This window comes from Saccopteryx bilineata, chromosome 9 (assembly GCF_036850765.1).
Source record: "Saccopteryx bilineata isolate mSacBil1 chromosome 9, mSacBil1_pri_phased_curated, whole genome shotgun sequence".
NCBI lineage: Eukaryota > Metazoa > Chordata > Mammalia > Chiroptera > Emballonuridae > Saccopteryx > Saccopteryx bilineata.
In genome coordinates this window covers 43,168,470-43,174,469 of record NC_089498.1, presented here as the reverse complement: position 1 = coordinate 43,174,469, position 6,000 = coordinate 43,168,470, and positions in this window count along the sequence as shown.

Here is a 6,000-nt window from a genome sequence, read left to right as displayed (position 1 = left end):
AGGGACAGACAGGGAGAAAATGAGAAGCATCAATTCATCATTGTGGCACCTTAGTTGTTCATTGATTGCTTTATCATATGTGCCTTGACCAGGGCTACAGCAGAATAAGTGGCCATTGCTCAAACCAGCAACCATGGGGTCATGTCTATGATCCGACACTCAAGCCAGCTGAGCCTGCATTCAAGCCAGCAACCTCGGGGTTTTGAACCTGGGTCCTCGGCACCCTGGTCCAATGTTCTATCCACTGAGCCATCGCCTGGTTGGGATGTTATTTTTTCTTTATTCTAAGATATTTAAAATGTGATTTAGTCCAACTCTATGAGATGCACTGGAGAGAGGGCAATTCAGACACAAAAGTTATAAAACTTGCATAAAGCCTCAAAAATAATGGTAGGACCAGACTGCAAATCCAGGGAGGCTGATAGCAGAGCTATACTCCTATGAATTTAACCTCCGCTGCTCCAATTCAGCTTATGACCACAACAGTGCACCAAAAAGGCTTTTGTTAACAATGGCCACCTTATTGCCAAATCTAAAGGACATTGTTCTCATTTTACCCCATTTTGTATTAGCTATCTTCATACACCTCACTATCTTGCCTATGACATCTTACCTGTTTTGTTAGGAGACTGGCAGCATTTTCCCTCTACATGACTTACACTGCAGGGCCAAGGCTCCAACCTAGGCTTTCTCATTTTGTCTATATCCTTTCCCTAAGTTGTCATATGCTATCTCGTCTTTAATACTATCTAGAGGTTTATGATTCCAAAGGTACTGAGTTATCTGCTCTTAGTGTCAAAAATAAGCTTGTCAAATTTAACATACCCCAAACTAATTATTCTATTTGCTTCCAAAATGCTTCTCTCCAAAGATAGCTTAGAACATCTTAGCCATTTGTCAAAGTTCGAATAGTTGGCATAGTACTTGATGTCTTTTATCATACATCTCAAAGACCTGTTAGTTTACCTACAAATAAATCTCAGGACTATTCATTTCCAACTATGTCCAATGTAGATTCTGTTATAACCTTTATCACTTTGCCTAAGTGACTTTCCAGCTGCTAAAATGGACACCCTTCCTCTAATCTTGCTCCCGTATCAATCACTCTTCACAAAGCCTCATGTGATCTTGTCAAATGTCAGTTATATCACTGCCATCCCCAAGTCTCATTGCACTTAATAAAATCCTCAAGTTCTACATAATGGCCTACATCCCTACATACAGCATGTGCTCCACACTTGTATCTTCAACTACATCCCACTTTTCCCTTTCTTACTGATGCAGTTTTTCACAAAACAAAAATTTAACTCTTGCCCTCATCATTTACAAGAGCACTAATAAAATCTCAAGAGAACAGCAACATGTTGCTTTTGCTTTGATATTCATTATATATCAAATCTCTGGCATGTAATAAGTAGTAAGTAAGCCAATATTTGTCCAAAAAGCTTGCAGCTTTTTCTCCCATCTATTACACCAAAATAGCCATTAACTCTCCCAGTAAGTAGATGTAAAACAGTAAGCTTGTCACCCCTTGTTTTTCCCAGTATAAAGTGAAGACATAATATACATATTGTCAGGCAGAGAAAGAAAAATATCATATGATCTCACTCATCTGAGGAATCTTATGAACAATATGAACTGAGGAGTGGAATAGACAGAGGCGGAATCAAAGGATCCAGAGGGAAAGCGGACAGAGGGAAAGGGGATGACAGGGTGATAGGATGGGACGAGAGCAGAAAAGCAAATCCTGGAGGGAAGGGGGGAGGGCGTTACAAGGAGGGGGACAGGGGGGATGTACTGGGGAACACGGGGGAGGGGAAGATGAATTCGGGGGGACACTGGAATCTATGTAAACACAATAAATTAATTTTAAAAATGCAGTCTACTACCCAATAGAGCTATTCGAAAGATACAATGGTTTAGAGCAGTGTTTCTCAACCAACAGTCTGTGGACCACTGCTAGTCAAATGAGTTAACCATCCTGATGTGTGAAGATTACAAACCCAATGATCTTAGTCAAATTTGCTTATGCTCAGAGTGATTTCTGCCTTAGTGGTCCCCAAAATAATTCTATTTTCACCAATTTCCAAGTGAAAAAAGGTTGAAAACCACTGGTTTAGAAAATCGGTTCTGAAAGAGTGGTCCTTGGCACAGCAGCAGCAGCATCACCCCAGGGGCTTCTTAGAAATAAATTCTCAACCCCCAACATAGATTTACTGCATCAGGAACTGGAGGTAGGGCCCAGCAACAAGCCCTCCAGGTTATTCTAACGAACACTAAGGTTTAAAACACGCTGAAAAAAAAAGAGCCAAATGCCAAGTTATAACCTCATATAACAAAATTTGTTATTTACCAGTGGTAATAAAATTACAAAGTCAGGTTTTTCAAAAAATAGCTTGGATGTTCATAGTATTTTAAACTATTTATTCATTTTAGAGAGGAGAGGGAGAGACAGAGGAGAGACAGAGAGAGAGAAGGGGGGAGGAGCTGGAAGCATCAACTCCCATATGTGCCTTGACCAGGAAAGCCCAGGGTTTCGAACCAGCGACCTCAGCATTTCCAGGTCGACGCTTTATCCACTGTGCCACCACAGGTCAGGCGGTTCATAATATTTTAAACAAAAAACATCTTAAATATGAAATACATATGTAGTCAAGCAAAAAAAAGCAGACAATATCACTTACGTAACGGACACAACTGCCTAGATTATGACCTGCATTTGGACACTACAGATTTTGTTGGGCTTGGTGTAAGAATAAAAGAGGCTATTTTGTGGTCCTAAGATTTATCCTACAAATCTTGACTGGCAATTTTGGTGTCCAACATTCGAGTCACTTGCATCTACATTCTATTAATTAGAGTAGAATAAGATAGATGAACTTAGAGGGTTTGGATCATCTGCCTACTGACATGCCGAGTAAAATAATTCTGAATTTGACTCTACTTTTCTCCATAGGCCAAGACAACCACTCTTGCAGGGCAGGGGAGAGAACCCTAGACCAGTGGTCGGCAAACTCATTAGTCAAAAGAGCCAAATATCAACAGTACAACGAGTGAAATTTCTTGAGAGTCAAATTTTTTAAACTTAAACTATATAGGTAGGTACATTGTTATAACTTAATTAGGATACACCTAAGCTGGCCTTTGAGCCACACTCAAGGGGCCAAAGGGCCGCACATGGTTCGTGAGCCGCGGTTTGCGGACCACTGCTAGACAATGACCCAAAACTATACACATTAAGATATTCCCTGATTTTGTCTTCAGTCACACATTTATTCTGTTAACTCCAAAGCTGCACAAATACAAAAGCAGAGTTCAGAGCTAAGTGAAGCATAAGAGATAAGGGAAAAAAGCAGTTTAGAAAAATTTATCTTTTGACTAAATCTTTGTTTTTTCTACTGAGTGATAAATGCAGGCAATTTTTAAAAGTTGTACAAACATCTGGTGCAATTTCTAAGATTAAGTATATAACAACATCCTTTTTAAAAAGGGGTGGGGGTCTGACCTGTGGTGGCGCAGTGGTTTAAAGCGTCGACCTGGAAATGCTGAGGTCGCTGGTTCGAGAACCTGGGCTTGCCTGGTCAAGGCACATATGGGAGTTGATGCTTCCAGTTCCTCCCCCCTGTCTCTCTCTCCTCTCTCTCTCCCTCCCCATCTCTCTCCTCTCTAAAATGAATAAATAAAAAAAAGTGGGAACCCGTTTTAAAAGGGTGACGGACTCCGTATTAGAAAGGACTAAATTTTTTATTTTTTTTATATTCAGTGAGAGGAGAGGAGGCAGAAACAGACTCCTACATGTAACCCGACCAGGATCCACTCAGCAAGCCCACTAGGTGATACTTTGCCCATCTGGAGCATTGCTCCATTGCTCAGCAGTCTTCTCAGTGCCTGAGGTGGAGGCCATGGAGCCATTCAGCACCTGGGGCCAGCTCACTTCCCAATCGAGCCATGGCTGCAGGAGAGGGGGGGGGAGGAGAGAGGTGAAAGGGGAAGGGATGGAAAAGCAGGTGGGCACTTCTGTGTGCCCTGACCAGGAATCAAACCCAGGACCTCTACATGCCAAGCTGACGCTCTACCACTGAGCCAACCAGCCAGGGCCTAGAACGAACTGTTTCATTCAGATAACTAGGTATATAATTACCTGTCAATCCTCCAAAAAGGATAACAGAGATATAAAGTTATGCTGTGGCATTTAACATGTTTTAAAGCTGTTTTTGGCCCTGGCCAGGTAGCTTAGTTGGTTAGTGTGTCATCTCGATATGCCAAGGTTTTGGGTTAGATCCCTGGTCAGGGCACATATAAGAATCAACCAATGAATGCATAAATTAGTGGAACACAAATCAATGTTTCTCTCTCCCCCTACAATCAAGAATTTTGGCCCTGGCCAATTTGCTCAGTGGGTAGAGCGTTGACCTGGCAAGTGGAAGTCCTGGGTTTGATCACAGAACACAGGAGAGGCAACCATCTGCTTCTCCCTCCCATTACTTGCCACCCCCTTCTTCCCCATCTGCAGCCATGGCTCAATTGTTTTGAGTGCATCAAACCAGGTGCCTCCACCTCACGCACTAAAAATAGCTCAGTTGCCAGCAGCCCCAGATGGGATTGCGAGGTGGACCCCAGCCAGGGCACATGTAAGAATCTGTCTCTATCTCTCCTACTGTCACTTAAAAGAAAAAAAAAAGTAAATTTTAAAAATTAAAAAAAACAAAACAAAAAAACAAAAACAGCCTTACCAGGCAGTCACACAGTGGATAGAGCATCGGACTGAGACACGGAGGACCCAGGTTCAAAACCCCAAGGTCACTGGCTTCAGCGCAGGTTCATCTGGTTTGAGCAAGGCTCACCAGCTTGATCACAGGGTCACTGGCTTGAGCTAAGGATCATAGACATGACCCCATGGTCACTGGCTTGAGCTCAAAGGTCACTGGCTTAAAGCCCAAGGTCACTGGCTTGAGCAAGGAGTCACTCGCTCTGCTGTAGCCCCCCAGTCAAGGCACATATGAGAAAGCAATCAATAAACAAGCAATCAACGAACAACTAACATACCACAACAAAGAACTGATGTTTCTCATCTCTCTCTCTTCCTGTCTATCTGTCCCTCTCTTTGTCTGTCAAAAAAACCCATTTTTTTAAAGCAGCTTTTGAAATCAACTTCAAATGCTGTATTGCTGATGTTCACCATTATTCCAGAATACATTTAATAATATCATCTATATTGTTACACAAACATGAAGCAAATAAAAAGCATCTTCAGGAAGGATTGGTTTACACCAGGGGTCTCAAACTTGCAGCCCGCCGAACAATTTTGTGCGGCCCGCAGACTAATCCACGGGCTTACTTAATTTTATCCAAAATATTTTGAACTTCGTGGATTAGTCTGAGGGCCGCACAAAATTGTTCGGCGAGCCGCATGCGGCCCACGGGCCGCGAGTTTGAGACCCCTGGTTTACACAATACAATTCTGTTCAGGGCATGAATCACTTTTCTCATACCCATCTTATCCACTATACCTCTGTAATAGAAACAAACAGGACCTTGATGGGGGAATTCCCTTCACACATCTATCAAATCATCACATTGTAGATTTTAAATACTCTTACAATTTTGTCAATTATGCTTCAGTAAAGCTGGCAGGGGCTAAAAGCTGTATTTGTCAAAGTGCTGGGAGGAATGAAATAGTCTGCAGGTTATAACAGATCTAGGTGTATTTAGCTCAAATTATGGAAGCTGTGGGAAGCTGAATAGTTCTATTTTCAAAAATAAAACTACCTTGGCCCTCGCCAGGTAGGTCTGTTGGCTAGTGTCCTCCTGATATTACAAGGCTGCAGGTTATATCCACTGGAAGGGCACATACAAGAATCAAACAATAGATGCATATACATAATGGAACTGAATCTCTTTCTCCTCCCCCTGAAACCAATAAATAAAATTTTAAACAATAAAAAGCATTTTTTAATGCATATGCTGTTCCCATGAAAATTTACAGGACAGGAAATTTGA